Below are 26056 nucleotides of genomic sequence, written 5' to 3' on the forward strand. Positions count from 1 at the left end.
GTTAAACGGTAAAAACTTTTAATATTTATTATTACATTTTAGAATAATGATATGCTAACCATATTAGTATTTAGCTATATCAGATTTAAATATTATTCTCTAGCATTGATTCAAACAAAATGAATTTTTTTCTACATATTCGCTAAATTTTCTCCTCCCCCCCCCCTTTCTTTTTTTACCATCGGGTTCGTTATTCTGATTGATAGATGGCGGGAACTGTACATCCAAATGGAGATTTGCGTCGAACAAAAAATGTCATGTTTAAATGACCGAATACGCTATAAAATTAATATTAGTGTAAGTTAATGTCAATTATGCATTTGATTGATTTGATATTGTATCAAATTTTACCCATAATTAGGCGTTGTCATCAGTTATTATTAACTGATTGTCATTCACCATGTTCACGTATTTACCTGTTTACACAGATGTTGAAAGTGGTTTTTCTTTTCCTTCAATTTTTGTTCTGTCATTTTTGACACGAACATGACTAAAAGGAAACTAACCGTTATCTCATAGATTTCATATTGGGCCTATATGTTCTGTATCAGTGATGAGGTCCAGTACACGGGTATAATTTCTAGATTTAATAACGTACCTTGAATTACATACATTATTATTTTATTTTTTTTATTAACCATGCCTGTCTTCTTCTCAAAAGAGAATAATTTGTTGGTAAAGCAAGGGTTGGTGTTTACTTATTCATTGATAATAATGGATATTAGATAAGATTGTATCATCAGATGGGTTAAAACCATTCAAATGAACAATCGTTTTGGAAACCCACAGTCGGTCATCTAAACTCTTACATAACAGGAGAGAGAATGACTGTGTGTTTCCGTCGATGAACAATATACATTTTATATAAATTCTAACAAATCCCACTACATCATAATCTATACATATTGAACACTAAGAATTGCATTCAGTACAACATGAATGAAATGTTTATAAAGAAAGAAATGTCTTTTTTTTGCCAATTTATATGTTAAACTTTATCTTTAATATAATTCAAACTGAATGTCACATTGAAAAAAATTACTGACTGAGAAATAGATAAGCATCCCTTTAAAAAATGATAGATGAAAATAAGGAAACACACTATTACAATATGAAAGTAAGCTCATGAGATGAAGCATTGAAAAGCTATGTTATCTGCAACTTATGGAATCTATTTCCATTGAAAATTGCTATTATTATTTATGAGTTTACTAGGTTTTAGATTCACTTTGAGTGGGCTTTCAGGACTTTCAATACATGTATATATAAAATATCTTGTTTATGGTACACACGTACCCTCCCACCTAAAATCTATGGCTTAGAATGTGACGATTGGTCGGGCAAGTTGTTTAATGAAGCTGTGCTTTTTATACTGATAGTCTGTACAGATGTATGTATGTAAATATTTTAGGCTTTTGAATGATGTACATTTGTGTTAATTTCAAAGAAGTCTGTCTTGTCAGCCTCTGTTCTGAAAATAGCTGAAACACTATAGCATTAATAATTACTGAATTTGAATACACTTTATATGTAAAGGTATTGAAAATGTGACTCACTTGACCTGAATATTTCTTAAAAGGAAAAAAAAAATTAACGGTCTAGCTAGAACTTAAGTAGAGCAGAAATGCTCTTGTGTAATATTTATCTTTTCATCTTTGTGATGTACCGGTATGCATGAACCCACAAAGTGTATTATATACCTTTAGAAATTTCTGTTTTCACATCATTGTATGGCTATAAATTTGCTATTAATAATAGCTTTAAATTTTTTTTCAAAATCTGAAGTGTGAATAAGTATTTTATGAATGATTCAGTTTCTCTCAATATGCAGACAATTTTTTTTTTTTTTTTTTGCATACAGGTATTACCAGACTGCCTTGACGGTTATTATGTGAATTTGGATAAATTAGAATTTTAATTGATGTACCATCCAATGCAGTTGAGGGGTTATTTTTTGGTAATGTTGAACATGAGATCCAAAGGTAATTTCAGATTAAAAGCATGATAAGGTATAAAAAAAGTTTGTTTAAGAGATCAAATTTTTTAAAAATGCATTAATAAATAGATTTCCTATTTATACATCCTTTGCTACCAGAAATCCATTCCATACTGCTGTAGAAAGCAGGGAATCAATGTTTCAAAAAAAATAAAAGAAAGTAGCCAAAAAATCTCATGCATGTTCAAACCTGAAATGACATTGACAAGCAAGATGTCAAAAATAGAATGAATAACTATGAATGAAATTCCGATGAGGTGTATTGATTTTTGTTCTCCCTTGTCCTCGTAACTAGAATCGAATGTGCGCATGAAATAACTGTTGTAGCACTTAGCAGTCATGGTCTTTGACCACAAAATCTGCATTCTCATAGCTTTCTGTGGAATTTTGTAGCCCCACCTATTTACCTGTCATTATAATACCAAAATATGATGGCATTCTTCATTACTGTAAAAAAAAAAAAAAAAAGACAGATTTTTGTTTGATATTTTGTCCTTCATTCTCTGTGATCAAAGTGGAGATATAGAACTGAAGCCATTTAATAGTGGACGATTATCATGCAGGACAAGTATACCGTACACTCAGAGTTAAAACTAAAATCAACAACAGGTAAAGGGGCTTGTTATATATCTCAGTCTAGTGATACATTAGTCTTGCAAGTGTCTCTCCCTCCAATGTAGATAAACGCTGGGCTGTGAAGTTGTTCGTTGGACCGTTACTGGAATGCGAAGAACTATACGTTGACATACTTTATTGGACCACATACTTCGCTATGTTACCTGGTCTGCTGATATGGGCTGGTAAAGTCGTGCTGTGTCGGTAGTGTTCTCACAGCCACAAACAAAAAAAAAAAAAAAATTTCCCAGGTGAAAATGTATTTCTATTACCTCCCTAAAAAAGATTTGTGTCTGGCTGGGAAAAAAGAGAAATTTAACAGGTAATTCTTTTTTGTTAATTTCAATTTTGTATTTTAGTTATTAAAAAGTTCTTAGTTACCAGTGAGTTAATATTTGATTATTTTGTTTTGAATTGTTAACCTTTTTTTTAATTTGAAATTTTGAGTAAACTGTGTAATTTATTTGTAGAATGAAGAAAATATTACACATTAATTTACCTATGCATACCTTTTTTTTTTTTTAAAGAAAATTAAATATTTGTTGCATATTTTGATTGTGCAATTGATTATAGAGATGGAATTTCATCTGGAGTGTATTATTTCTTGACTCAGGTGTAGAGGGTCTAATTATTCCCTTGATGAATATATTGATAAAAGGTATCGTGTAGCAAGAACTTTTTAACACCTGATGTACCTTATACACCTGCATTCCTAATCCACCTAGTGGTACTACTTATCGGCAGATTGTACACCAAGTTACCAATAATTTGGTCAAACATGTATATGGAGAAAAAATTGAAATGAAGTCTCATTTTTAAAAGAAATGTTCAGATTTAATTGATGAAATGTTTTAATTGATGAATGTTGAAATTTTATTGCGTAAATGTTTTAATTGATGAATGTGAAGATTTTAATTGATGAAAAATATTCATGAAATATGTTTTAAAATAGAACCAAGCAAATAATTTTGCTGAGGTAAATTATCCTAGCTGTTATTCATACCAATATAGAAAAATCCTGTTGGGGTTAATTACTTGAGGTTTCCAACCTGTTTTCTCTCCCGAGTTTGACATTCCATTATATCTATCTGTACTTGTCCATGTTGACAAGACATACCTTTTTGTGTACATTTGGAAATTCTGGTGGTAGGTATAGCTAGTGAGCTAGCAAGCTAGCTAGCCTTATACCGGTAGCTTAGGACAGAGTGTGCGATATGTTCCCCTCTTGCATGTTTAGGTCAACACTTTGCTGAATAGGATTATAGCTAAAGAATTTTAAGCAGGACATAGATGTTTCCAGCTTTTATCAAGGCTCTATCATCAGGTTTGTCACGAAAAGCATGTGGTGCCGGTCTTTGTAGGAAGTATAATCTTGTCCTTGTGGATTACAGGTAGTCTGACGGAATGCCGGTTGAATAATGAATGAGATTCAACTGTAAACTTTATTCCTCTCCCGTACATGCATGGAGGAAATCTCTTTAAAACTGTTCTTATAATTTGTCTTGAGCATTCATGTACAGGTAATTTTAAGAAAATATTAATTGATCAAGTATTTAATGACTTTCTGCAGTTTTTAAACATTTTTTTTTTTCAATTTGTAGATATTATATTTCAAAAGAGAGATGGAATCTCTGATCAGGTTTTAAAAAAACAAAAAAACATTGAAAGATTGTGAATTTTGTTCTTACTGGAATGTTAAGCAAGTTGTCATGCCTTCAAATGAATTACAGGTAGATGGAACTTCCCTCATATGTTGTAAGATGAATATAGGGATTGTGGGCTACAGGTGACACAGTCAGTTGAAATGACAATTGAATTCACATTTAGAATTTACTTTAAATATAGACCTGATTTTCTCCTGAATGAAAGTTTTTCTCAGGTAATTTATCCATACTGATATATAATGCTGCTTAAAATAAAGCCTAATTTGTGGTTTTTTTTTAGCTCTACAATGCACATGAATGAGGGGGGTAAAAAATAAAAATTGAATATGAGATAGTGACTTTAATAGGAGTTTTAACTGCGTAGATTAACAACAGGTAGCAGTGTCATTAAATTCATAGGGAAATGGTTCTCTCACTTTTAACTTGACATTTAAGAAAATATCTCCGACCTTTAAAACATGACATCAGTACATGTACTGTAAAAGATTGCTTAGTTACATAAAGAAGTTACAAAACTTAAAAAAGGGTCAAACAGTAAATAGGATAATTCATCAAGAAATCAAAAAGGTTTGTGAAAAAGAAAGCAATGCTTTTGATCATGAAGTAATAAAATGGTAGGCACCTTTTATATATTAGGGGGAGTTGGAAATTTGCCACTAGGTAAACATACTGTGGTCAGTTTTAGCTGATCTAAGGATGTTTAAACCTCGCGTAGTGTCTTGAGAGGGAATTAAATTTAATAACCTCTCCTTAGTCCTGGCAAACCAGAAAAGAAAGAACCTATATCTATACCTAATGTCTCTCCTTTATGTAACTTTTGTCATTAAAAATCACAGGAATGCTAGCAATTTCGGTCTGCATAACTGTTATGTGAAGCTCAAGGTAATTAAACAGCTAGGGAATTGTTAACAGAACAAAACGTGACAGGTTACAGATAATAGGATTTAAAAAAGAAGTATTTTTTGTTTATTTTATACATATATTTTTTAAGTTTTTGGAATACTCCATTCTTGCTACCGGTAATTGTCTTTTTCTAAAATATTGATTTTATATATTTGTATTGACTTTGTAAGTAAAAATGTAAAAATACACTAATTTTTATTGAGAAACACTTGGGCATTAAAATATTTTTTTGTTAAATATTGTTAGTTTTTCATTTTGTTTCACAGAGTTTTATTTACAAAAGGATAACTTAGTTACCCCCCCCCCCCCCTTTTCCGCTCTTCTTTCCCTTAAAATCACTGAAAAATAAATGTTAACAGTTTAATTTTTTATGTCGTTTTTAAAAATTCTTCAATGATTATATATAGGAGAGAAAAAAAAATTGCAAAAGACGACTTTATATTTTATATGCAAATAGATATTCAATGTATCAATTTGAAAGATTTGAAAAGAATTACAAGAACTTCTGATAGAAATTAAAGGACATCATGTGCAGACTTAGAGTATATATCATCAATATAAACTGATTAATGATCCCACTATTGTTTACTTACAAGACAGTTGTATTCAAAATGATGTTAAAATCTTCTTTTTTATCGACATTTGAAGAAGACAAAGTAACATTTTCTCTGGAGGCCTCTAAAAATATGCTAGATATGCATATTTTTGCATTATTTATTTCTTCAGTGGGTTGAGACTTGGATGTGTTCCAGAGGGCAGAGAGATAACATTGTTGCATACGTTAAAAAAAATTAGAATGGTTTTCAACGAGTTTTACTCTTAGTGTGCCATTGGATCAAAATCCTTGCGTGATGTTTTTTCAGAACTACTTTCTGTTCATTTTTCTTCTCTTCAGGGTTAAAAAACGAAACTTGTAATGTACAAAAGACAGTGCCAAGTCTGAAAATCAGCATTTCTTTTGTTATTAGTAATATTTGGAATACTTTAACCCATTACTGGGGAGTCTTTTAAGTGGATTAAGCACAAGTCACTGTGAAACGAAGTACATATTTGAAAGGTAAGGGTATAACATTATGAGGGAAAGCCCCTGAAAATATGCTGAAGCATATGTAATATATATGTATGAAACAGCATGCAATCCGAACCAGCGACTACTTCGACTTATTTCGAGAATTTGAATCGGATTTGTGCTACTCGTGAAAGTTTATTAGATTCTAGGTATCCAAGGACTGCACATGAGTAAAATTATCGCGTTTTTATTTTTTTTCAAATTTTAATGAAAGGTTACAAAGGAAACTTTTAGCTGGAATTATATAATTTTGTGGAAGTGTCTTTGGGCTGGAAATTCTGGGAATTTTTTGATTTCATTTATAAAATATTTTTTTCCATTCATGTTGAAAATTAAGATGACTTTTCTTTATGCTGCAGAGTATTCAAACTGGTAAGTGTCCATGATTTGTTTCAAATTATATGTTTAATTAATGATAATAACCAATTTGTTGTAGATACCCAGTACATTAAATCCAGTGGCACACTGACTAGAGGTTATGTAAAAATTTCAACTTTAATTTATCATATACTTAGGAACTAGTGAAAAGTTCCATTTCATTGGTGTTACATGCATGCTTTTCAAGGTGACATTTTTGACAAAGGAGAATGAGTTTTGGAATTTTTATCATATTTTAGAATTTTTCCCCCAAAAAAGTAAATTTATGATGCATGCATATATGCTTATTTTCAGGAATGTTATCACACTTACAGAAAATGTAGCAATATAATTTGATTAATTTTTCCTCTATTTTCCAGATATGGTTTAAAGACAAAGTCCCATGCAGTTTTAAAGGAAACAAAAACTGTAAGAATAATTCAGGTATGAAAAAATTATGTATATATTTTGATTTCTGAATAGAACTTAAAGAACGATAGGGGGTTTTATAGGGAGGACAAAGGTACTAGTAATGAAGGATGTTTTCAATTATGGGAAATTTTATTTTTCCCTTTTATTGCGCCAACCATTTTACTTCCTAAATAACTTGAAAAGATAGGTGAATACATGTTCCTGTAGAGGTTTGATATATATAAACATGCACTTTAATTTTGTATTAAATTTCTGAATCCAGAATTCAACACGACTTTGACATAATTATTATGTAAAAGAATTACGAGTTAAGAAAGATTTCTTTCTGACCTTTAATAAACCCCTTTGAAATTTGACCTCCTAAAATCCTACGGTTTTGAATGATAATGATTACATCACTGCGATCATATGTTTATAATATATATATATATATATATATATATATATTTTTTTTTTTGGTAGACATACTCTACAAACGTGCATGGCAACGAGGAAGGAGATTTGTCATAGGTGTGTATCACATGCGTACACAAAGATGGAGGAGATGACTCTTCACACATTTGAAGTACTCGTCGTGGTCATGTTGTAAAATGATTGTGAGGTACTAAAAATTAATTGCATCATTTTCACTTGATTGGGTACATGAGGCATTCAATGACAAGTTCCTAGTTTATATAAGAGACCTGCGTTTATTTGCTACAGGATCTGGACGGAATTTGTGCGGGGGGTGGAGGGGAATTTCAAAATCCTGTTGCAATTAACGAATAACGAATGACTTGATGGATAAAAATTAAAAACTTAAGTCACATTGTGGTCTTAAGTTAGTCATGAGATTTTTTTTTTTACTCGTGGTTGGAAGTTAAATTAGTAGACAGATTTATTAAGCTTTGTAGCTTTTGCTAGTTAGAGTTGTATTTATTTGACGGTACACAGATCATTCTGTTATTCATGCCGATGACATTTTGGTAAGTCAGTTGATTTTTAAAATATTATTTAATTTCTTGATTTGGGGTTGAGAGAAGTTATGAGGGACTGCATGAATAAGAGTGTTTAAAAAAAAAAAAAAGTAATACACCATTATTCCCCACCGATATCTTATAATCTGTGATATTTCTGCCTAATTTCCAAATTACACAGACATGTTTTGCCAAATTGATGGAAAAACACGTACACCAAGTTGACCTAAATAAGATTTTGCAATTGACGTAAATTTTTATAAGGGGGGCAATAAGAAGGTCTTTTGTATAAATTTAGAACAAATAGGCAGAAAGTTAAAAAATAGCATCTTGATATGGTGAGATAAGATTTCATTTATATACTTGCTTGTTACTGGTTTCTGAATTGAGTTGGGTGACCTACAAATGTTCCTTGACTGTAGAATCTACAAGTTTTCATAATGAGGTACTTATGTGGGCTTCCTTGCTTAATGACTTAATTCAGTGTTCTCAGAAAGGGAAATACTTTGCTAAAAGTTTGAATGAAAAAAAAAAATCTCTGACTCAGATATTTTTATTGACTTTCACTATGGCTGGCCATGAATCAGTGAGAAATTACATTTAGTATTCATTACTGAGTTCAGCCCTTACTATGATTGAAAAGAAAAAGGAACACCTGAAGTGTCGTAAGAGATGGTAAGTTTTTATTGGCTAGCTGTTATGTGGAAGTAGTTTAAAGTAAAACGATATAAATGAATTTTTAAAATTTTTTAAAAAAATGTTTCAAGGGTGTCCTCCTCACCCCCCTCTTTTCGGATGACCTTAGAAAATAACATCATATGGTTCATTAAGTAAATTTGTGTATTGTTTGGCAATGCCATCTTGAGCAATTTTTATGACAATATCCCATTGTAATGTGGCAAATTTTCAGTGTATGTGCGAGTGGGTGTGTGCGCTTAATGCGTTGAAAAGGCTTTTTGTGGAGATCTGATGCATGTTATGTGGAAATCGATTTCGTAAATTCAGGTTATGCAAATGGTCCAACGTAGGTCAATAATACCCATCATTTGATGTATAAGCTTTTTTAAAATACTTCTGCATGTGAGAATATGTGGAATTGGCCTTTGAAATATTTTCCTAAGTGCTCTGTAGAAAATATTCTGCCCATGTTCAACATGTTCCTTTTAATCTTTAATAATGTATGGCTCAAATTTGGTTTGTTCTGAGGATTCAAGGAAAAACGTATGCTGAGAGCATGAGAATGTTATTAAAAGCAATCAATAGAGTGGATAGGGTTTCAGAAGCAATTTATAAAAATAGTCAAGTTGAAATTAACAAAGTCTTTAAACAAAACTTTGATCACTATGGTGAGTTGAAAGAAAATATCTGGCCCATGATTTGTACATATAGGAGGGTCATATATTTTCTGAAGACTTGAAAATTTATCGCTGCTTGATCGCCATTTAATGTACTTAATTTGCATCTTCCTATAAAGTAGTGTATAGAACTTATCTAATTTCAATTTATATAATACTTGTACGGTTCATTAGATTTTGTAGTCAAGATTTGACTTGATTTTGAAAGGGGGGGGGGGGGAGGAGTAAATTTTTACATTTAAAGCTATGAGTTTTGCTGGGATGAAATAGCAATGGGTACTGAAAAAGTCAGCGCCATGAATATTTTTTAAAACAGCTTTTCTGCTGATAGGCAATATAACCAGTAGATTTTCTTCTCTTATTCAAGATAAAATAGGTTTATTTTTTTTTTTTTACCCTTTAAACCTTCCTTAAACATGTCATTCATAGGTACAAGTATCGACATATATGTATGTATGTAAGCTCGGAGAGCAAATAAAGAGGTTTTTGCTGACCATGCAGGCAGAGTTAGATACGATTACAAGTGTTGTTACTTTTACAAGTAGCCCTCTCTACAGACCAGAGAGGGACACATTTCAGGAGAAAATTTGGGGGAAAGCCAACTATATACACTTCTGGTTGGATAGGGGGAAATAGTCACTATCCGTTTTCATGTACTTCGATCTTTTGAAGTTCAATCGTTGTTCTTGCCCGCAAGTTTACTAGCTGTGACAAAACTTGGGAAGCTAGCTGGTTTGCATGCATGTGTTACGCCTCTAGCAGTAAAATTTTCTATCTCTATAATTATTACAGGAAGTCAAATTAGTCAATTGATAACTATATTTATGAAGAGGGTATGTAGGAGGTGTCCTTTTTGCGAAGGTCGAAGGTCATATCATATATTTGCAGGGATGTCCATCTTGCATCCTACATATATACTATATACATAATAGTTATGGATGTTCTAGACTTTGAATGAATAAATAAAAAAGTCTTTGTGTAGTAGGTATACATTTCTGAAATAGAATGTAAAAAAAGTTGTTCAATTGTTGCCATATAAATTTAATTTTGGGTCAAGAGCATGCAGCGCAATCAATTTGATGAATGAGTTAAATACCGGTAATAGTAAAATTGTCTCTAATTTGTGAATTTTCGAGAGGGAGGTAAAATGTGATCCAATTCACAACACACAGGATACAAGTACCATTAATATCAAAAAAAAAAATCACTATAGGATTGGAGGCTTCTAACTTAAATAATTGCTCTTTTACACTGAAAATCTCCCACAAGATTATGAAGCCCTATTTTTAGCTGCTCCATTGATAAGGTGAAGTAGGTTAGTATCTCCAAGAAGAAGAAAAAGACTCTCCCAAATGGGGTGGCTATTTTCAGAATCCTGCCTTCTGGGTTTGCTTTGTGTGATCTAATCTCGGCACACTTCTAATTAGAGCCAGGCTGGTCATGGTTGCATTAGTGGGTGATTTATACACAGCCGGCACCAGAAGAGACAAATTAATGTATGTACGTGTGTACTAAGCATTGTTTGTAGGTTATTTTTAATGTTGCCCATATCATCCTAATTATGGAAACTAACAGGAAGGGGGGGGGGTCTTTAAAAAAAAATTTCCTCTAGACTGAACAGGTTTCTGAGAGAATGTGTGTATTTTCAAAGTTGACCTGAGAGATAAAAAAAAAAGAAAAAAAAAAGATTGGGGAGAGCATTGTAAGCTAATGTTCCTTGCAAAAAAGCTGCCTCGATGTTGACCTAGTTTCGGCTGATTTTGTGAATGACTGGCTGCATTGAAATATTTCAGCAAGGTTTTCCGTGCATGTTATGAATGAAACTTTTGCCTGGAATGTGGGATTTATTGTAATTCGACACACAACCAGAAGGGAGAACTGTTTTTCCACAGTGATATAAATTTTCACCCAGGGCTTACAGAGCTACCGGGCAAGAAGACAGAGTTACTTTTCACATAGGTGTTAATGAGTATTGGTGTTAATTCATCTGGAAACAGATTTTAAAGCAGTGGCAATGGATAGGATGCGGAGTGTCTTATCAGGCCCCCTGTGTGGGGCCCATTTGCTGTTGGGAGGTAGCAACAAACCATAGATGTAATGTATATAGATTGACAATCTGATAGGCAACTCTAATGTTAAACTATTCTCTTTTGAGAAGTGGACAGGCATAGCCTACATCCACTTCTCTTCGCAAGTCCTCATATTTTGATTCTGGAAAACGTGTAAATGTCAGAACCAAAGACGGTTTACGCTTCGACCCATGTTTCGACTCCAGTTTCCCTGAATTTTCGTAACAGACCAACTATTTCTACATTTTAAACATTATTGCATCAATATATCACAAAAAAATCAACACTAACCCGCTGTCAAATCATTTTCGCAACTTCTACATCCCGGGTTTAAATTTTGTGTATCACATTGTTTATCTAGGTCAGTGCAGATTAAATGTTTATGTTTCGGATAAAATTGGAAACCTATTTAAGACAATAATGTCGAAAACGTAACTGAATCAACTTAATCTTACAATGTGCAAACAAATACTGAGTCAGATAATTGCAAAGTGGTATTTCTTCCCTTTTTAACAATCTCTTATGGTGACAAATTTTGTTCTACATCTGTTTTTAACAATAAAACGAACATTGATTAATATAGCATACAAGACAGATTAAAATGAGAGCGTTTTCATTGTTTTATTTGGCAAAGTTACTTATTTTATCGTATGCATTTTGTTAAATTGTCTTAAATTGTAAAACCGTTCTATATAGCTCTTTAAATTTTAAGTAAAATACCTTTAATCTAAAGTCTAAAATCGAAACACTATTTTCCGTTTTTTCCGACTGTAAATTTTCTACTTTTTAAACCACCTATAGCAAATGATCTCATAGTTTAAAACCGGAATGTAGAAGTTGCGAAAATGATTTGAAAGCGGGTTAGTGGTGATTTGTTTGTAATATATGGATGCATTTATGTTTAAAATGTAGAAATAATCGGTCTGTTACGAAAATTCAGGGAAACTGGAGTCGAAACATGGGTCGAAGTGTAAACCGTCTTTGGTTCTGACATTTACACGTTTTCCAGAATCAAAATATGAGGGCTTGCGAAGAGAAGTGGATGTAGGCTTTATGCCTGTCCACTTCTCAAAAGAGAATAATGTTAAACTAGACCACATCCGCTCTCCTTATGAATGGCATTTTAAAGTAATCTCACCAAGTTTAAAAAAAAACAAGAAGGTTTTGCGAACCTCTTTTTTTTTTTAACACAATTCATAATTTGAAATGCGTGGGAAATTCAATTTCACTTGGGTTGATTGTTGAACATTGCAAAGTTCCCATGGTAAGTATTGATTAGACTTTTACTGAATGAGTTTAAATGAATGTATTGATTTAAAAAAAAAAAACAACTTTTTAAATATTTGATGTGTGTGTTTGGAATCTTTTTGTATTCATAATTATTAGGGCTGGTGTATATATATATCTGGTAGGTGGTCATCTGTGGAATTTGGTTCCCATTCTCAATCGTGAGGAGTCGGTATACCTGTGCTAAAAGTTATTTGAATTAACAAGGAAACACTGCGGGGACCGGAATGAATGTATTTAAAGTTGTTTAATTGAATTTTGCAGGGCACACAAAGATAAAATGGAAGAATAGCACCCAGAGATTTGATTGTTCAGCATATTTGGGCGGCTAATCTGCTTAGTGTGTCTTTGGTAGATCTGCGTATAGGTAAGCCAAGATTATCTTTGCTATCAAGGACTGTTGAGAAAATATTTGTAATATATCTTAGTTTCCACCAATGACTTTTCTGTACAGCAGTTGTGCTTGGAATGTTCAAATTAACCTTCCATTAACACTGGAGATTTTTTTTTTTTAACAAGGAGGCCTTGTACCGTAATTGTATTATCTCGAGATATATGTATTGAAGTGTGTGAATTTTGTTATAAGATTTTTTGGTCCTTTTACATATGTTTAGTGTGGTTTATCTATGGGTTTGCAAATCCTACATTCCTTTGTAAAAAAAAAAGATAATGGCAAAAGAAAAAATCAATATTACGGATAAATCTAATCTAAACAGTCTTATTTGACCCACATCGATCATTTTCATATTTTAAAGTTTAACATACTTCAAATTCCAATTCCAAATTGTCTTGGATTGCAATTTTGTTAAGAATGGTAGGTTTAAACATAAAAAAATTATTTTGAACCCCCCCCCCCCCCCCAGCTTTTCATTACAAGTTTTTTTTTTCTTTTTTAATATCACTTGTATAAAACTTTAACCAGATCACAGATACTCGTTGGATATAAATTAACTTTAAATGTTCAGTTGAACAAATAAAGTAGAAATTTGCTCATGGCCAAATTGCTGTTAATGGGCTATGTAAAGCTAGTTGATGGGGGAGGGGAACAGGTTTAAACTCCTGTTATTTGTGGTTTGTCCTGGGGTAAGGATAAGGGACCACAAGGGGATCAAGTCCTTTATATGTTGGCTTTCTGTGGTTAGCAGTTAATAAACCGATCTCCTAAGTCTTAAAATGGATCCCCCATTCTATGCAAGTGTTTAAATAGGAAAAAAGAAAAAAAATCTCACACGTAAAGTCATTAAACTTTTTAAGAATCTTATTTTGATATGCTTAAAAAATATCAAAGAGGTAAAAAAAAAAAAGGGAAAAGATTCTTTCCTTGGAAATCAAAGCAAATGAATCATGAATTTTCAGTGCATCCAAGATTAAGCAGGTTTAATTTTTTGTACTCTGTGAAAAAAAATCTTTACATCTCTCTGGATTATCTTCGACAGGATCATCTGATTATCCAGAATGAAACAAGTTTAACATAGCTAGACCAGGGATCTTTTTTCTACCCTCTCTCAAAATTAAGTTTTTGAAAAAAAAATGTTCAGGAGAATAAAAGTGTCTGTTCAGTACAAGGAGATTATCTCCTCTACATGGTGGTTGGTTAAATCTGTGTAGGAGCAGATAAAGTTTTAATGCCATAATCATCAGACAGGTCTTTATTTCATATTTTTCCAAGTTTATTGACTGCCCAGTTAAATAGATCTCTCTCTCTCTCTCTCTCTCTCTCTCTCTCTCTCTCTCTCTCGTGTTCTGAGATACAGTCGATAAAAGAGGAATGGCATCAGTAGAGAGAGCTACAATGACATGCACATAGTGAAGTAGATAACATGGAGACATATGACTGTCGCTTCACTTTGACTGATGTATACTGCCCATATTGTCATTTTTTTTTTTATTATTTCTCTTTTTGATATCATTGATACTAATCTTTAATACTTTGGTTTTGTTTTTTTCCTGGTATTTAGTTTCACAAGCTGTGGATTGGTGATAGCCGGACATTATGTAACTACTTGTCAACTGCCTTTATTGAGCCAAAGTCAAGTGCCTCAGCAGGTAACCGTATATTTTGTACTTAAGTAAACCTTTTTTTTTTTTTAACATTATCATTTAAGTGAAATTTTCATCGAAAACTTTTGAAAAATTCCTTTAAATTTTTTATATATAAAAGCCGACTGTCATTTTTTATATTAATTATTCAAGAAATGTATGCATGCGTGCACATTGAAGGAAAAATTTGACAAATGGAATGTGTCGACTACTCTAAATAATGGACAATAATACCTGTATATATTTCAAATCTCTAAATGATGTACTGTATGAAGAATAAAATTTTGAGAGAAAAAATTATTGCTGATGCTAAGTCTGGGAGTGTATGTCTGACATCAATCTTTGAGGAAGTAAACTAAAATTTACACAAATAGAATTACTTGTGAAGTCAGGTAGATCTAATACATTCAAATGTTAAAGGCTTTTTTTTTAAAAAAAGTGATGTTTATAAACTAATTTTTATCGTGTAGTGTATAGATGCGTACACATTGGGAAGACTAAAATAGAAATAAATATATTTGTAAGTCAACTAGAATGACAAATATATTGAGAGAACAGAAAATGGTGAGAAAATGAAAGAACCCTGTTTCTGTATATTTCATGTGGGTGTGTGGTGGCCTAATTGTGATGTGAGTTATAATAGACAAAACTTTTTATAGCAGGGATATTAGGCGAGAAATGTCGACATACACTGAGGGTCTTCTTGTGTAGTACGGTGATGAACATTATATCCAATTACTCAGAGGGTTAGTTCTCAAATAGAAACGATTTTCTCTCTGGTTTGTGCGAAAAAGGATTTTTTAGGGAAAAAATGTAGAGTGGGTTTTAGACAGGGGTTGATTGGAAATAAAGATGGGGATTGTGCTTGTGTTTGTGCTGGAAAAAAATTTTTGGGGGGAAAAAATGTAGAGTGGGTTGGGGAGGGGGTTGAGGTGAAATATTAGGATTGGGGTGTGAGAGACCTCAGACTTTAACAACTTTGTGCTGAGTTCAGGAAGTGGCAATGCACTATGCTTTCTTCTATTCTCTGTTGCCAGAACCTAGGTTTTTATTACAAGGAGATAACATGTTACAAGAAATTGCTGTTCTGTTACAAGTGTTGGTACATGCTTTATATCACCTCTCACCTTGGGTTTTATCAGCATGACCTCTAAGTAATATCAGAATAAAGCATGCAGTCAACCCTGCCTGTAGAGAAATGGGCGATATTTGTAGTGGCCATTTTAATATAGATGTATTTTTTTCCATAATAGTTAATTTACTTAATAGTAATCTGTGAGTTCTTTTATGTAAGAAATGAATTCATTAGTATTGGTATAAACTTTAAATTTAACTTTTGAATCCCACCTATAATTTAAATTATTGGCTTTTTAGTGTAGAAAAGGTACAAAATGTAATAAATTTAATGTCAAGTGCAAGTATATACATTTTTGACAATATAGTCATTTTTTGTGTAAGCAATAGGTTATTTTAAATATAGGATACTAACTATTTTTTTCATTTCATCAAACAGCATATTATATCCAGATTTCAATGATTACAGTATATTTATTACAATATTTGATTTTACGTTTAACAAAGAAATCTAAAAAGTTAGGTGCAAAATTTTGTTGTTTGCACATGCAGTGCAAATAGAGCTTAATTTATTTTTTTTAACAACATTTAAATCCGTATTACTACGTAGCACATGTATTTGCTTTAAAGGTATTAGATATGCCAGGAAATAAATAAGTTAATAATAAAAGAAAAAAATTTGCAACCTGTTGAAAAATGAAGAGATGGGAAATATGTGGAAAATTGTTGTTTAGTTAGAGATCATGCGGAAGCATCAGGTGTAAATCTTCCTTCTCTTGCTGAATTATCCTGAGGCGGAAGCAGCTTATCTCTTCCAACATTCTCTTCATGTATTAGATTTAACCCTTGACTGACGTTATAGCCCTGTATGTGTGTATATACTCTGAAATTAAAATACGTTTGCGTATTTGCATAAAAATTCTGAGAATTTTTTCTTATTCATTAAAATTTTCAGTAAAGATTTTCTTTACAAGAGAGTTATTTTAAATCATAACTCAGAAAATTATGGCAGCATAATAAGTATAGGAAAAAAAGTTAATATGCTGTTTTTCAGTTATATACAGGGCTGAAAAAATGAAAATAATAATCAGGTGTGGAAGGTTTTTCAGAAAAAAGGGATTTGTGAACAAAAACACATAAATAAAAAATGTTTAGGAGACTTTCCAGCAAGTTGAATATTTCCACAATTTTTAATAAGTAGACCAAACGAAATAATTTTTTTTTATTTTTTTTTTTATTGTAATTCCCTCTGTTGAAATAACTCTGAAGTCTTCTGAGTGCAAGCAATACACTAATGGATTCAGAATACTTTTTTATTCAGGAACACGCCAGAAAGAAAGTTGTGAAATCACAATGGATATGAGCTGTCTTGGGCGTAGTTTAAACCAAATACCATACATCATATGAAGTGTTTAGAACTGACGACTTGCTGACCTATTTTCGGCATAGTTTGCAGTAATTCATGTGAAAAGAAAATAAAAAGGCATGCATGCATGGATATAAAGCCAAAATCATACTCCTTTTGTTCTAATTATCTTAAGTAAAACCCCGGTTTTTATTTTGCGGAATGCATAATTTGTTAGTTTTGTGTAATGGATCAAAGGTGTATTGGAGTTATATTACAGCTCCATCATTGGTTTCCGAGATTTTATGTTTAAATAATTCGACAGAGTTTTATACCAAATGTGAATTAAACATGAGGTACCTTGTTCCACCCCACCATTTTTTTTTTTTTGTTGGATCTTAATGGCGCAGCTAGCTAGGCTTAGGCTTAGCTAAATTATATCATCTGTTCAAGTGCTCCGTGTGCCATTGACCTCATTTAGCTCAGATTATCAATTAGTTTATGAATGAAAAATTCCTGTTGCATGAGTGTGTGCTAACTCTTTCAGTTTTTTCCAAATGTCAGGATGCATACAACGACAGACAGTGACAAGTTTTCCAGTTGTCCCTGTTGTTCTAGTTTTCAACCACTACATTCACTCCTGTCATGATTACAATAAGGACCTGTTTCAACTCGGCCATTAAATTCTAAACTGGGTCTCCTTTAATATATTTTTAAATCCTTTTGTGATCCCCCTCCCCTTCTTTTTACATTTTGATAATAGTGTGTCCTCAAAAGATCGAGCTTCATTTTGCAATGGTGTCAATAGCGATAACCGATTAAAAGGCTGAAGTACCAGCTAGTCCACACCACTCCTCTCTCTTCTAAGCTTTCCGTGCTCTGCTGTATAACTGTCCTCCGATTGTCCGCCCCACATATATATGCACATTACAGAATGATTTTCTGTACCTAAGCTGCTGACATTTATCGTAGACAGGTATTGATTGAGTTCTTAGTTTAGGGACACAGACATTATCTGTACGGATATAATCATATCGGTGGTCTTTTTTTTCTCTCTCTCCTTTCCTCTCCTTCCTTTTATTCCCTGGGACTTCACCCCACACATATTTCTAACTTTTCTGTGGCTGGCTTAGACAGTCAAAGAGGATTGTTTTGTTTGCAGCAGAAGTGAACGAGGTCGTCAAATAGTATGTGGTTGGTGGAGAGAGAAGAGAGATAAAGAGAATTGATACAGCTTATATAAAACAGCATCTTATTGAATCAATGTAAGCCCAAAAAGTGTGTCAGCCGTGTGAATTGGTATTGATTAATCGACAATGATTTATTTATAAGATCCTATCTGTTTACTATTCACTAGATTGTGCTCATGTGTATAAATATACTAGGAGCAGTGTGTTAATTAAGAGCTGTACATAGTAAGGCTCTTACGCTTACAAGGTCAAGTTTCAGTTTCTGGGCTTTTTTTGCTTTGCCCTTGGTAATGTTAAATACATTGTAATGGTTGCTTATCTTGAGTTTCAATAGAAGTTTATAGACCCTTATTATTTTAATTATTGGGGGGGGGGGGGGGGCTGTATGAATTTTTTTCTTATGAAAAGAAATCTGTCGTCAAAATTGGGGGAAAAAATTTGATCACGTCTATAAAAAGTGTACATAATTTATGTGGTGAACTGTGGCAGAGCTTGACTATGTAAATAAGGAACATGAGGTTCAGGTCAGGGGACTGTTGATTTTTAATTAGGCAGTTTCTCTTGGCTTTGCTGCACTATTAATTGGTGTTGAAAATCGGCTGACCTTTTGCCTCAGGATCGGCCTAATCTCCAAGAAGGGCAGACAACCACCAAACATACACACACACACACATCATGCACTAATTCATCAATTACTATCAGCCCCATTTTATTCAGCCAGTCTCTAGCATACAGGACATAGAGGAGGGAGGGAGGAGGGATATATCTTGACCACATTACTGCCTCTGAAAAGGGAAAAACTAGGAGTGTGTTGATAGGAATTGCAGCCATTTGTCAAATGGTAATGTTTCTTGAAAAAGAAAATGGGTGGGTCAGACTGGTCATACATATCCTGAATCTTGTGTTTTATAAGCAGACTTTAGTCATGTACATATGTGTACAAGACAGGGAAGTGGTGGAGAATTGGGATTCTTGTCTAGAATGCTGCCCTTTATCTGGCTAGAGAAAAAATTTGACCCTTGGGACTTTTCCCACTGTTTTGCCTTTCTATGATGGAGAGAGAGGGAAAAGAGAATTCTTGATTGATAGGAAACCTAAGGAGAAGTACACAATATTGACTGTGTATGCAGATTTAAAAAATATTGTATCATATTATTTGTGCTGTTTTATAGATTTCCATTTTGGCTGGGTCGGTTTATGCTGTCTTGATCAGGATGAATTGCAGCTCTCTTGGAGGCTTTGGCGTTTATAGAGGTAAGGAAGAAATTAAGTTCTTCTCTTTTAGACTGTAAAAAAGAATTTTCTTCTTGCAAATGTGTTACTTTCTCTGTGATAAAATGGAATTTTCTTTATATTTTTGAAAATTGTTTCATGAAAGAGCTTTTGATGAAACACCTGGACATAGTTTTCCCTTTTTAATTTACTTGCTGACTTTACCTGGTATAACAAAATCGGTTTCTAGAGGGCAATTGTATTAAAAGTTTGGGGTTTTTTTTATAGAAATTATTTTCCAGGGGGCATAAGAAATAGTCAATTTTTTGTTTTCAATTCAAATAGGTCAGTATGGGGGTTAAGCAGATGTACAAGAAAGCAAAGGGATGAAACAGACCAATGATCATCTATCATGGCAGTAACTAAACTATAAACCGAATACTCCAGACAAGAAAAGTCTCGAGACGGAGGAGGGAAAAAAAAATGAGGGAATAAGACAACAGTGTAAGGACAGGCTACTAGATGAGTGAAGCTAGAGAGTTTCAAGACGGAGATATTGTTTGATATGAGAATAGGCAGTATAACTAAAACTATAAACTAATAAATACTCTGACAAGAAAAGTATCAGAAACAGAGAAAATGTTACTGAATAAGATGGCACAAGGACAGGTTACTACCGGTAGATGAGAGAAGCTAGCAAGCTGAAGAGAGTTTCAAGACGAAGATATAGTTTGATAAGAAAATAGGTGGTTTAGACTCTTCGTGACTTTCAGACTGTATTTTAAGTTAATTTATATTCTTCCATCCTGCCCCGTAAGGTTGATTGCCAAGAACCTGTCATAGCATAGGGGTTGCTTGTCGCACTCTTAGTTTACATGCATACATTTATATATTCATGGTGTGTGTTCAGACTTGCTGAACTTTGTACTGGAGATATTGTAGAACTGAAAATCATATGTCCCAACCATTTTGTTGGATTTTGAAATCATTTGAAATATGAACTATTAAGCTCTTACATAAGTGTGCTAATTTGCATGAATTTGAATTTCTTTAAATTAGATTGATTGGGTGTTAGTTGAAAAATATGTTAAACTGATGGAGAAGTTAATCCAGTTTGTTATTCCCTTATTACACAACTGTTTTTCTGTCGTTGTTGATTATTCATGCCATGCAATTACACAAAATTGAAGAATTAAAGGCTATAGTGTGTAAAGTACTAATCATTTGACCATAAACAAAAATCTCAGAAGATGAAATGACTTTTGAGACTTTTTGAAGTAAACCTTCAACCCCACTCCAATACCCATTAAAACAAAATGAAAGAAAAGACAAATGAGTTCAGATAAAGTGTGCATCAGCCTGCACTTTTCTTGTCAGAGGCTGCAGACAGTGACGTCATTTGGTGCACATCAAGACTAATCTGGCACCGTCGAAAACAAAAGACCATAACTGTCAAACTGTGAACGAAATGTGAACCCACACGAAGTGCAACAAGCAAATTAATAACAAAAAATAAAATAAAAATCTCCTTCTCCGTTGTTTTCTGGGGCATAGTGTAATCTTCGGCTTAGGTCAGCCATGATTGACCTCTAGGAGTTGGTGACAAGGGGGTCACAAGGATTATTACCCTAAGGATCTTTCTTATATACTGTGCACTTTATTTGTCTCTGTGGTGGGTTTTTAATGGTGGCCAGCCACTGTTGAAGGAGTTAACAAAAAAGAACGGGAATAAAAAAAAAAATGATATCAGACATTATTGCCCAGTGTCTGCACCCACTTGTTGTAGTTGTGGAGGTTGTGATGCAATTTTTGAAAAATTGCTTAATAACAATTAAGTGTGCAGGAGTTCAAGATAAGCTCCATTTTTTTTATTAGCCTTTTCCTGCCTCTTGAACAGGAGGAACGATTATTATATAATTTCTCAATTCGAACACACACACATACATCTCAACCTCGAGTTCTTGACTCTACGAACGTATTGTAATTTTTGCTCACCTGAGGTTAATTTTTCCGCCTCTTGTGAAATGAAGTGAACATTTTTTTTTTAATGATTTCTAGATATAAAGTATAGCTACAGGTGGAGTTGATGGTAAAATGTTACTTAGAGAGTTATAATGAGTAATATCTTGGTGGATAAAATGAAATGGAAAGTGTCGGAGGGAATTTTAGTCAATTTTTTGTGAGGGCCCACCTATCAATTCTACATAAAATAAACACCCTTTACTAAAAAAAACACTTCTGCTTATAGAAAGTTTAACAATGACTCGTTTGATAATCGATTGAAAAAAAAAGTTTCCGTAATTCTTACAACTGTTAACTTTATTGTTGTTTTTTAAATAAACAGTATTTCATTTGATAGGAAATATCCAATAGTGTGAGTTTCGCTGAGAGGAAAATAAAAAATGTGTTATTGAAAACCTGATATTGTGTGAGTTATCTTCAATGAGTTATCAAGATCATCATGTGCATATCCCTTAGCTTCCTGGATGGGTTTCGCTTTTATCTGAATACACATTAGTATCATTGTAAAGAAACTTGAATTATACTTGTAAGGACAAAGTAATTAGTTGTTCAGATACAGGGAATACGGTACACACAAAAAAGTTTATGAATTGTTGTTTATATATTAAATTGAGTTTGTATGCTTCAGAACAGCAAAATTCTGACTCTTGAAATGAGATGTTTGAAACTGATACATGTATATATATCAGGGGTCCGTGGTTTGCCATGTTGAAAGATCTACGTTTTACTCTTAATGTATATTATTTTTTTTAACTTCATGGGGGTTCCAAAATTCAAGGGCAACAGGTTTATGTTCCCCCGTATTTTTCATTTATCACCAATTAGCGCAGTAATAAGGAATTTCCTCTGCCAATGACTGGACATATTGTCAAAAAAAAAAACTGCTGTAGGCTAAGCCAGGAACTTTTTCTTGTGGATATGTGTAGAGGCGTTGTATATCTATATGTATGAAAGGGAATTTCCACACATATTTAGTACAGTTAACGTGTGTCAGAAGGATAATTGATCAATAGGCAAGCAGCCAGATACAGATCGTGTACATTTGATATTTCGTGTAGGAGACTAGAAAATCTATTGGAAGAATTAGTGTTTTTCATTAATGCTTATGTTTCCCCTGATGCAGATGTTATGCCTCAACAGGGAAAAAAAAGAGAGGGATACTTTTATGTGTGTGCTTAACAACGGGAAAAAAATGAGATTACATAATCAGTTATGGGTTTTTTTCCCCTTCTCTTTCTATTAATGTGTAATATGCATATGTTCCTCGTAGTATTCCACTTTTGATCATTTGTAACAGGTTTTCAGATCGGCTTCATTCATGAATTCACTGGAAAGAGGGAAAATGTGTATGCGCGTGTGTGTCATGTATAACTGACTATTGTGGAATGAATTGAAACAGAGTGATTGGTCATGGAAGAATCGTTCACAATGAGAGGTAATTGAGCGTGGAGACGTATTCAGTTTGTCAATAGTATTATATTGGGTTGTCCTGAAATAGGGTGGGAATCGAAAGTTCATTTAATTAGAAACTGGTGTGGGAAGAGGCAGTGCAGATTAGACCCTTATAATTAGCGACATTGTCAACTCATTTAGTTTGAAAGTGTCCACGTTTTACAATCGTTTAGATATATTGATCAATATTGTGGAGATACATTATAATTAAGCATTGTAACAGATTTTTTTCTCTCTTGTTTCTCTTTCACTTTTTTTCCCTTGAAACTTGTGGGTGTTTGATAAATCTATGCAACCTGTTGTACATGCATGACTACAGAGAGGATGAATTGTGAAGGGGATTGATTGGTTTAAAGGAGTCGTTTGAAGTCCTATGTTTCGAGTAGAGATATTTTGTTTTTTCGTTGATTTTCATTTAGAGAAATTTTATTGTCTATCCCCAAAGGCAAAACATTCCTGTCAGCGGTCAGATGTTCGCCGAGGAATTTTAATACACAGTTGTGTTTTTCAAATGAAAATAGTTTTTTTTCGTATTTCCACCATGCTACTTGTAAAATTAGCAAGTGAATGACAAATGAGAGGAGAGACTTTGGAACTAACAAATGTAATGCTCTTGTACCTCAGTTAGTGATACTGTGTGTTGTAGTAATACTATTGCATGATGGACCTAGTTCAGGCCATGTACAAAAACATTCCCAGGCCATGAGGGGTGTACCTACCTAGGTCAATGGCTTGTATATAATGGAATTTTTATATAGACCAGGTGAAATGTCGAGAGTCCTAGATCTTTATTCATTACCTGTGTGAGCGTTCTCTTGTCGGACCTGGGCAGGTTTTTATCTACCACATTCCAGGCTGTATGTTGGCAAAATATTTAGGAGTGATCTTGGATGAGAAAAGAGAAGAAAAAAAATTCTTGAGGGGATTTTTTTCTGTTGGCCCCTTTTATAGTACTTTTCTTTTAATATATATACCTATTGTTCGCCAAGTTCCAGGTATAAAGGAACTTTTCTTGTGTACAGGTGAGTGATCTAGTGATGTTATTATTTTATACAAAGTTGAATTGACGGGAAGACAAATATTTGCCATTCACCTGTAGTGCGTTTTTGATTGAGGATTTAACTTGCTTTGGTGAATCTTTGGTATGTCGAAGAGTAGCTGACACAGTTTTTTTTTTTATTCTGTATATGTGTGTGTGTGTGCGTGTGTTAGCTAGGTTACAATGCCAGGAATGTATTAATTGTATAACAAACAATTGCAAGAGGGGGAAAAAGGTAGGTAGACTGTGGTGGTGGTAGTAAGGGATTAGAAATCCCAAGGCACCGTGCATGTACAGGTTTTTTTCTCAGTGGTTTGATCCCAATTTCTCTATGGTTTCCAGGGATCTTCAGAAACTTGTGTGAAACAGCAGAGGTATTTAATGATACTTATCATTATTTTCATAGAATAAAAAAGAAGATATAAATTTTTTTTTATTTTATTGGGAGATTTCCTTCAAGGATTAGAGAGATTTTGATAGATTACCACGTAACTTGAAGCCAATAGTAACGCAATTCTATTGCTGTTTAATGGAATTTCTTAAAGGTATTGGCCTTCTTTTTTTCATTTTCTAGCATTAGGGTTTAGAACAAAAATGATATTGGGTTTTCCCTAAAGATGAATTATGGATTGAAATTGTGGACTAATGTAGTTCTCTTTAAGTTGTACAGTAGATAGAATGCCACTATGGAAATGTCATAGCAAAAGAGAAAGCCTCTCAAGATTTATTGCTGATGAGGCATATTTGGAGAAAAGAGCCGAGTTTCTGGCTTTGCCTTCCCCAGAACAAGGAATATTGATGTTTTTATGGTACTTGGATATTTGAAGCAACATTGCACTCATAAAGCCCTTATTTAAAAGCTAGACATTTGTTACTGCAAAGTAATGGGAAAAATGATATGCAAATATGAGAGAGGCTACTGAAAAGAACCAGAGAGCACTTGCCTCCGCAACTGGAATTTAAGGCACTAAGGGTGTAAATGGTGTGTGTGCTTTGGCAAATTTTCTATTTGATTACAGAGTGTATAAGCATTTAAGAATGACAGATTCCCCAGTCTTCTTATTTCATTTATTAATTGAGTTCCACCTTCTGAAAACACCTCCACGTGGGCATCTTGCCAACTGTCTGGATTTCATGTTCTCCAATCAGATACAGTACTAGGATTTTTTTTTCTTCCTTGGATGTATGTTTTGAGGCTATATACACCTCACTGGTTATAACCTTGTAATAAGGAGGAGTATGATTGACAATGTATAAGAAAAAAAACTTTTTAGCCGGAATTTTTTTTTTCCAATTCGGTTTGATCACCTTAAGGCTTAATTGATGAATTTTATTAATTTTTTTTTCTCCCTATCTTTTTTTTTCTGGGAAATTGAGTGAGTAAGCTATGAAACAGATTTATGTGTCAGCAGTTGTTTCTCTATAGTGCCACGGTGGTTGCTCACCCAAACAGCTCAGTGGTTTGTTGGGTACAGAGAATCAATCGGCACATCCTTTGCACATGACAGACTATCTCTCTGATAATTGATGTCTTGGTGCTACATCCAACAGATAAGCCGGATTCTTGAGCAAAATTCAGAAGCCAAAAAGTCATGAAAACATCTTCCCCAACTTCTAAAAGGTCAACAGAGAACTCTCTCTGGGGATGATTCTTCGTCTGTGTTTACTTTTTCCGATCAGAAAACAATGTGGAATATTTATGAAAATGACACACAGCTCAGTGACAGATGCCAAAGCTTAGTACTATTTGGATTGCCATTTCAGACAACTATTCTTTCAATACAGACAAGATTCCAGACAGATTTATGATCCCGAACTCAGCTCCCTCAGTGAAATGGGTAAACTCACTCTGACAGACAGTCAGACATGTTTCACAAGCTCAAAATGTGACCACCCAAAAACTTTGACTGTGTGATGTATATTGCCCCCAAAACTTTTGGTTTCTTCTGTGAAATTCTTCTGTTTGTTCTTCTGGGAAG

At 33.4% G+C, this 26056-nt stretch overlaps 1 long non-coding RNA gene across 1 annotated transcript in view; it reads left to right on the plus strand.

Annotated features, from left to right (window-relative positions):
- Positions 1-804: 804 nt before the first annotated feature.
- LOC128165637 (uncharacterized) overlaps positions 805-26056 on the plus strand; it is a 53746-nt gene continuing 28494 nt past the window's right edge. Inside the window, exons 1-6 of the long non-coding RNA XR_008241074.1 lie at positions 805-2933; positions 6985-7048; positions 7499-7637; positions 12968-13070; positions 14662-14749; positions 19525-19606. This is a non-coding gene — a long non-coding RNA (uncharacterized LOC128165637). The remainder of the gene's footprint in view (positions 2934-6984; positions 7049-7498; positions 7638-12967; positions 13071-14661; positions 14750-19524; positions 19607-26056) is intronic.

This window comes from Crassostrea angulata, chromosome 10, assembly GCF_025612915.1.
Source record: "Crassostrea angulata isolate pt1a10 chromosome 10, ASM2561291v2, whole genome shotgun sequence".
NCBI lineage: Eukaryota > Metazoa > Mollusca > Bivalvia > Ostreida > Ostreidae > Magallana > Magallana angulata.